This window comes from Seriola dumerili, unplaced genomic scaffold (assembly GCF_002260705.1).
Source record: "Seriola dumerili isolate Sdu_G_001 unplaced genomic scaffold, Sdu_1.0 BDQW01000043.1, whole genome shotgun sequence".
Taxonomy (NCBI): Eukaryota; Metazoa; Chordata; class Actinopteri; order Carangiformes; family Carangidae; genus Seriola; species Seriola dumerili.
This window is the reverse complement of record NW_019174298.1, coordinates 1,500,594-1,507,701: the sequence shown is the minus strand read 5'-3', so window position 1 is coordinate 1,507,701 and position 7,108 is coordinate 1,500,594. Positions and strand designations below refer to the sequence as shown.

The following is a 7,108-nucleotide window of genomic DNA, read 5'->3' as shown; positions in this document are numbered from 1 at the left end:
CATTGCAGCAGCCCCTCCCCGCTGAAAGACCGACCAATCACAGGCGGCCCTGCTAGGCTTCCATTTGAAGCTTCAGTAGTATGGTAGTGTTGCCCAGCAACCAGAATCGGCACATTTCTGGGAGGTCCTGTGTGGATGGCAGCAGCTGTAAGAGGGAAGCAGAGAGAGTAAGAGGGAGAGGATCAGGAGAAGGGGACAGAGATAGGAGGAGAGAAGGTTCAGGATTTCACGGGAGGAAGGAGAGAAGGAGGGAGGAGGAGGGATGGGGTTAGGCTGAAGCAGAACCACGCTAAGAGTGAGAGAAAAGACCCAGGCTCTCCTCCACTCATGAGAAAGTTTGTGCTTACAGTAAGAGGAGGAGACAGAAGAGGAGGCCTTTAATGATCCCTGTTGCGTCTGCGCCTGTTCAAACAGAGATGAGCGAGTTTTGGAGGATTCCTCCTCGTCTCGGCGCTCCCACACATTCCACTACCTGTGCCTGCTGGAGCGGTGCAGAGCCTTCGGATGTAGCCATGATGTCTCAGAGGATCCTGGGCTGACGCACTGTGTGGAGGGACCGGCACAGAGGACAGACTGACTGACCTGGATAGGAGCTAAAACGGAGCCGAAGCAGCCAATATAGAGCTTATTTTTGGGAGGTGGATCCCGAGCATTAATACTGGGTCCAGATCAATCCTATAGAGGGTTCCTGCCAGGCCTGGCTTTCTGGGTTGGTGATGACTGAGACAGGTCCAGGAGTGATGTGGTTGTTCTGGGCGGGTTAAAACCACTCAGGGTGTCGTCCAGCAGCAGTGGCAAGGCTGGAGCTCCAGAGGAGGACAGATCCGACATCCATGCAAAGGGATTCACTGGCTGAAGAAATGAGCAGGGTCCTGTGCTTCTGGTGCCATGGTGCCTTTTAATGTCGTTGGATTCCTCTGCTTTTCTGCCCTGTTGATTGTCTGAGCTGAGGATGTGGAAGTTTAAAGCATTTTGCCTAGATTACTGGCATGTGCTGTGTTTGCACCCACACAACAACTTTTACAAGAGGTACGTCTTTAAAACTGGTGGCACTGTGCCGCCACGTTTGGCTTCGATAATTTCTCGTACTTCTTTTGCTGCTAATTATCACAGAGCTCTGTCGGTTTGTTGATGCTGCTTCCTGTGTTGGAGTGCTCCTAACGTTAAGCAATCAGTTTGTTTTAAAACAGACTGTGGAATGACTTCATCAAGCATGGCTGATTGATGGAGGAGCTGTTGTGGTGCTCAGCTCTGCACGCTGACATACTGGCTGACAGAGAGAGAGAGAAAGAGAGAGAGAGAGAGAGAGAGAGAGAGAGACATTACTCAGGAGTGCGTGAGCTGGCTGAGCCATTATCGATTTACTTAGAGAGAACCGGGTTACGGCTGTTATTTTGCAGAAGCACTTGGTTAAGTAACTTGGCGCTCCGAATGATCTTGTTTGTGTCGGTTGTCTGTTTAGCGTTGGCACCGCTGAAAACAACAAGATGAGCTGGCTCTGACTGAATTCATTCATCTCTGTCCCACTGGGACTTTTCCTCGTTCACCTTTCACCCACTGCATAATCTATGCCTGATCACCGAGTCTAGCTCCACAGCTCACATCAAGTTTGGCATCTGGAATTGATAGTTTATGAATCTATAATGTGTTTTGGGATTTAGTCTTCTTTCACCGCAACAAGCCGATCATGTAATCAGATTTGATTTAATGGCTTTTGGTGATACTTCAAAACTGTAAACCACAGCATTAAATCAGGAGGATGCAAAATCTACTGTTCAACAGCTGGAAGACCGTTGGTTCCCTTTTTTGTTTGAACGCAACTTATTAGAGGTTTCAACACTGGCTTCTAGGTATGTTAAAAAAGGTGCGCACTCCTCTCTCACACTCTCACTCTCTCACACTGTGTAAATTACTCACCTCACCCCCCTGCTGCTGTGTTGAGACCATAAAAAACTCATGTGTTTTACTGCCTATCACGACACAGAGATCTGATGCTCCACATTCCATACACTCGTCAAACTGAGATGCACATTGAGCTGGTTAGCACAAAACAACTTATCTATTCAACATCTAAAGAAAAGCACAGAGGTGAATGATAAAGGTGCTTTAATGTTTGGGTGGTCTTCAGTGTTGGCTTAATTTACCCTCTGTCTGATGCTCTGTAATCTCACATCTGTATTTCAAGCTGCAATTTCAGCTTCAGAGGACTGTAGTTCTTCAGAATTGCTACTTTCCTCTTATACAACATAATTTAGATACCAGGTTTTGGAGTTGTACAGACAAGAGCTGCAGTATTCTTGGTTCCATTATCTTCCTGCTACATCGGAGAGATTTAAACCGGTTGTGTTTGCAGAGGTTTCCTCCGTGCACATGCCGCCAGGATGTGTGACACCTGCCTTCTGTCACAGCTCTATATGCTAATGCATGCACACATATATAAACATAGTTTGTCATAAGCATTAGCATTCTGAAGGTGAGGATACAGTATGTCCGTGATTCATTAATAATGCATCACAGATTTAGCTGGCAACTCTTCTTTGAACGTAGGCTTGAGGGAATCCCCCCAGCTGTAGGTGCTATACCTCATGACCAAACGACTGTGGTATTATAACCATCCTTTCAGTCAGATTTTATTTTTTTTTATTTTTGAGCATTGCAAATCCCAGACTTAAAAAGTGTGTGGTTTACATATTTCTAAATAATTAACTCAATCTTTTTCTAACTGCTGCTAACAGCTGATGTCAGTCTATGACTCACTGGCCTTTCGACATATTTAGGACTATTGTTGATTTTTTTTTTCCACACACTGCGAGCGACTCATTGCGTGTCTAATCTAACCAAGTTACTGGAATATCCTGGTCATTGGGCGTAACTCATTACATTGCTCTGGCTTCAATGTAACATATTCAGATTGTGTCCCAGGACTGGGACTGTGTTGTTAAAGCGAGGTCAGTGTAGTAACTCGAAACAGCCTCTCCCAGCTGCTGAACTGGGGTTCACCCTCCCTCCTGCGTGGCCTTCCCACTGTGAACAGTGTGATTGTTGGACATGGGTCCAAGTATTACCATACACACAGGGAGTGAGAACTCTCTTATGCTCTCTCTATCTATCTCTATCTCTCCCTCTCCCTCTTTCTCTCTCTCTTTTAAAGTGACTTTTACATAAATAAGCACACATCAAACGCACAACATAGGCCCTGCCCATCAGCACTGGGAGCATGCATCATGGGAGCACCAGATGAGTGAAAGATTGCATTGGACGGCACAAAAAGGAACAAAAGGGAAGGGGTGTCTGCAGAGAGGAGAAAGAGGACTGGTGTGTGGTTCGTTGTGGGTGGAGAGCTTTTGTTAAGAAGAGGGATGATTTTCTTCTGCTATACGTACGGGGCCTTTACCTTACTTGGTCATCAGGCTGCTTGCTAGCAGCCCAACATAAACTAGGGCAGGGAGAACTTCGAAAAAGGCACAGACAAAGTAACTTTAGCAGCAAAAGAATGAACTTCTTTGTGGGTTTTGTATGGAAAGTGAAGGATGTGGGGTGTAATTTGTGGTTGAGAAGGGAGTGAGCACAGACTGTACTTCTTCTGGCTCTTTTTAGGGGGAGTTGCTGCAGTTTTGTGTTTTTGAAACTTTTTTTGAAACTTCCTTTTGGTGCCATGTGCATTTTTTTCGGGCATGTCTGATGCCTCCAGTGATGTCACTGCCGTGTGGAATGCGATGTGGAAGTACTGCATTTCCAGCCGAACTATAAGGTAGGAGACCATCTGGCATGAACCAGTTTGGATGGCAGTGGCCTGCAGTATAAGTGGTGGTTGTCTTTCCGACTGACCGCAGCAGTCTGTGCAGATATTTCTGACGTCTGACTGATCAAATAACATTCCTGTCTATATGCTCAAACTTGGTGGTTTCCTCTCTAGGACCATGGAAATATATTATCACTAGTGCACAGCTGAACGAGGCAGACAGGCAACAATAAAGACATTTTCAAGGTCTTTCAGGGCAGTCTACTTTATCAAGGACATTGGTAATAAAGACTTAAGAATAATCTTTCCATTCTTTTTTGTCCTTTAAGCCTTATTATCTTCTTATCTTTGTCTTCCCATGGATGACTACAGCAGGAATGTCCTCTGACATACACTATTTAAATCTCTTTGTGAATGAACACAGGAACTTTGACATGGATAACCATTACTTAAAGATCTTCTTTCTTCCTAATATTACTCCATACAAAGTCCATAGACCTGTTCATTTTGTCTCTGTACCTTTCTGCTACATGTTCAGCCTGTGATCTGCTAAGAAATTCACTAGTCTCTCTTCCAACACCCCTGTAACTGAAACAATGTTGACTTTTTCAAACCTACAGGCCTTTTATGGAATCTGTCTGGTTTTTTCTCTGAACTGCTTTTTTACTGTTTTGTTTTTTTTTTTGGTTTTGTTTCTCTTGGATCAAATTTTAATTTCTCCCTACTGGCAGGCAAAGCAAATATACAGGGAGGTTCTTAGTCATTATTCCAGTCACCCACCCAAATGTTCTTACATAGAAATTGAAACATTATCACCGACATCTCTATTTCTCACCCGATAAAGATTCCAATTCTTCAACTCAAAGAGTCTGCTGATATCGAATACCGCTCCTGAACCAGGGATTTCTTTTTCCCCAAATATAAAATCTGTATACACAACCCCACTGCGAGGTAACATGAAGCCACTAAAACTCAGCAGCATAGGGTGGAAAAACAAACTCTTATAATGACATAAATAAAGAAACTGTATTTGAATGCGGATCGGTCACATCTGGCAGATAAGGGATCTATGGAATAAGGTCAGTGTGGGCCCGTGATACCGGTCCGGCGGATTGGATTGGCTCGTCCCTAAATGTAAATAAACATTTTAGATTATGATCTCTTTAATTTGAGTTGTGACTGAGATACTGTATATACTGAGCAGGACATTTTAGAGTTGATATCTCTGTAATATGCCCATATATTACTGCAGTCAGTAACTGTCCAAACTGAACTCCTCCTTACTCATCCAGTCCTTTGTTCCCTGCCGCCCCATCACCACCCCTGCTGTCTGTCCTTTTATATCCCCAACTCCCCACCCACTTTGCTGATGGAACATGTGGAAACAAACAAACAAATGACAGAAAAAAGGCAGCGAGGATAGGTGGAAACATCCTGAATGCTACTAACCCACCAACTCTTAACTGTGACCAAAGGGTTAATGCTAACCTGCTAAATATCTGAGAAGTTAAAGTAACAGGGCGACTCATGTACGTCTGACTGTGGCAGGGATCCTGTGGCAGTGACACCGTAGACATTAGGGTACATTTGATCTGAGTCTGGGTCTGTGTCAGAAAATGCGACAACCAGAGCATTACTTATTTAATGTGTGTGGATCTGGAGCTTGTCACCGGTGCCTCCTCGTCCCACACTGGATATCCATGGGACGGGGCACGGGTGGAAGCGATGAAGAGTCTTCATCTGAATGAACTGGCATGTTAAACACCTCCTGACAGACCTGCGCTGCGCCGTGATAGGTAAATGGCTCCAACAGGACTTAATTCTGGGCACACTGGCATAAATCGGTGTTGGCCCTGAACTGGAGCTAGCGCTGGAGAGTAGGTGATTCAACATAAATCAAATGAGAGCAGCTACTGACCCCTCTGTTGGCTCCCTGTTTTGGTACGCTGGCTATATGACAAGTGAGGTCTTTTTTTTGGGGGGGAGTTGGGAGGAACTGCTTGTAATGGAAAAGTAGCAACCTGCCAAAGCGAGCTTGCAGTTCCACTGTGGTGAGTGAAAAAATACTCTCCGGGGTGGAAAAGCTTAGACGTGTCTAGGATGGAAGCCGTATTCTGGTCAGAAATGTCAGGATGATGGAGATGTGAAGAGGCTGTTATAGTAGTTCATGAGCTGCAGTTAACCATAACAGAGAAGGCTTCTAGAATTGGTGCTGAATAGATTAAAGTTTATAATAATGTTACTTTTTCTGATTATAGTATTGTGGACCACAGTCACACAGACGAGTGCTGAGCCCGACTCTGGGTGATCATAGTTCATTCATCATATTTCTGGTCACCTGTTTGTAAATTTTATTTTGGCACTCTTGCTTGTCCAAATGCTTAACCGAGTGGAAAATAAGTTTACACGGCAGCAATCTGTATCCTCGGGCAATTTCCATGGGCTGGCTTTCACAGAGGGATGCATCATTATGGATGTTTTTTGTTTTTTTTATCAGTGCCCATGACCAGAAAAATAGCTTGGTATGTCTTTGTGCTTTGGTTTTTTTTGAGGTTTCTTCATATGTGCAGGCTTTTTCTGATCTATGCTTAAGTTGCAGTCAGTGTCCACACACCACTGAATAATTTACGCTCGTATTTCTCCCAGAGGGACATCAGCACCGTGTGAGCAGATATTTTGTTCTCTTCTTTATATTACCTTTCTGTAATAGTTTGGCTACCTTGTTTTGCTGAGAGGACATTTGAACATGACATTAATAAATGGGCTGTTGTGGTGTGGCCATAAGGGAAAGGCTTGAGAATAAACTCCAGTCTCACTGTCTCCTCATCCCCTCCAGTGCTGCAGGGTTGCAACATTATGGGAGAATGTATTTGGGAGCATTGGCTGTGCTGCAGTATCTACACTGCACATTTTAAGCTGTGCAGCTTTTGAAATGCTAATCATCTGAGGAAGCCAGTTTGTTTACTCTAATGCTCAAGAATGCCACCCTGTAGAGAGGGTGCTTTTCATGTTCAGGGTGTTTACTGAGGCGTCTGATGAGCAAAATTCTCACAGTAGAAATAAAATACGTTAGGAAAAATTGTCATGTTTCGGCAATGTCTCCCCCATTCTTCCTTTTTATATACATTATGTGTATGATTAAAGCAGGGCCAAAATATGTGTTGCTTTCTGCTCTGCTTTTTGTGATGGGGGGGACTGTGAAAGCTCTGAGGGAAACACAGCTCCCATCTCTTTCTGTCTTTTTCTACTTTTGATGACATATTCCTTTGCATCTCTTCACAGCGCCTGCCTGGAGAATAATGAGGGTGTGTGCTGCATTAACTTATGTAATGGCGAGCGAGAGGAGGGGTAGGATGGGGAGGTGGG

General features: G+C 44.4%; 1 protein-coding gene across 1 annotated transcript in view; it reads left to right on the top strand.

The window, feature by feature from the left end:
* The first annotated feature begins 966 nt into the window (after nt 1-966).
* LOC111217310 (IQ motif and SEC7 domain-containing protein 1-like) overlaps nt 967-7,108 on the top strand; it is a 39,415-nt gene continuing 33,273 nt past the window's right edge. The window contains exon 1 of the mRNA XM_022739112.1: nt 967-1,029. The gene's annotated coding sequence lies outside the window, so the exon portion shown is untranslated. The remainder of the gene's footprint in view (nt 1,030-7,108) is intronic.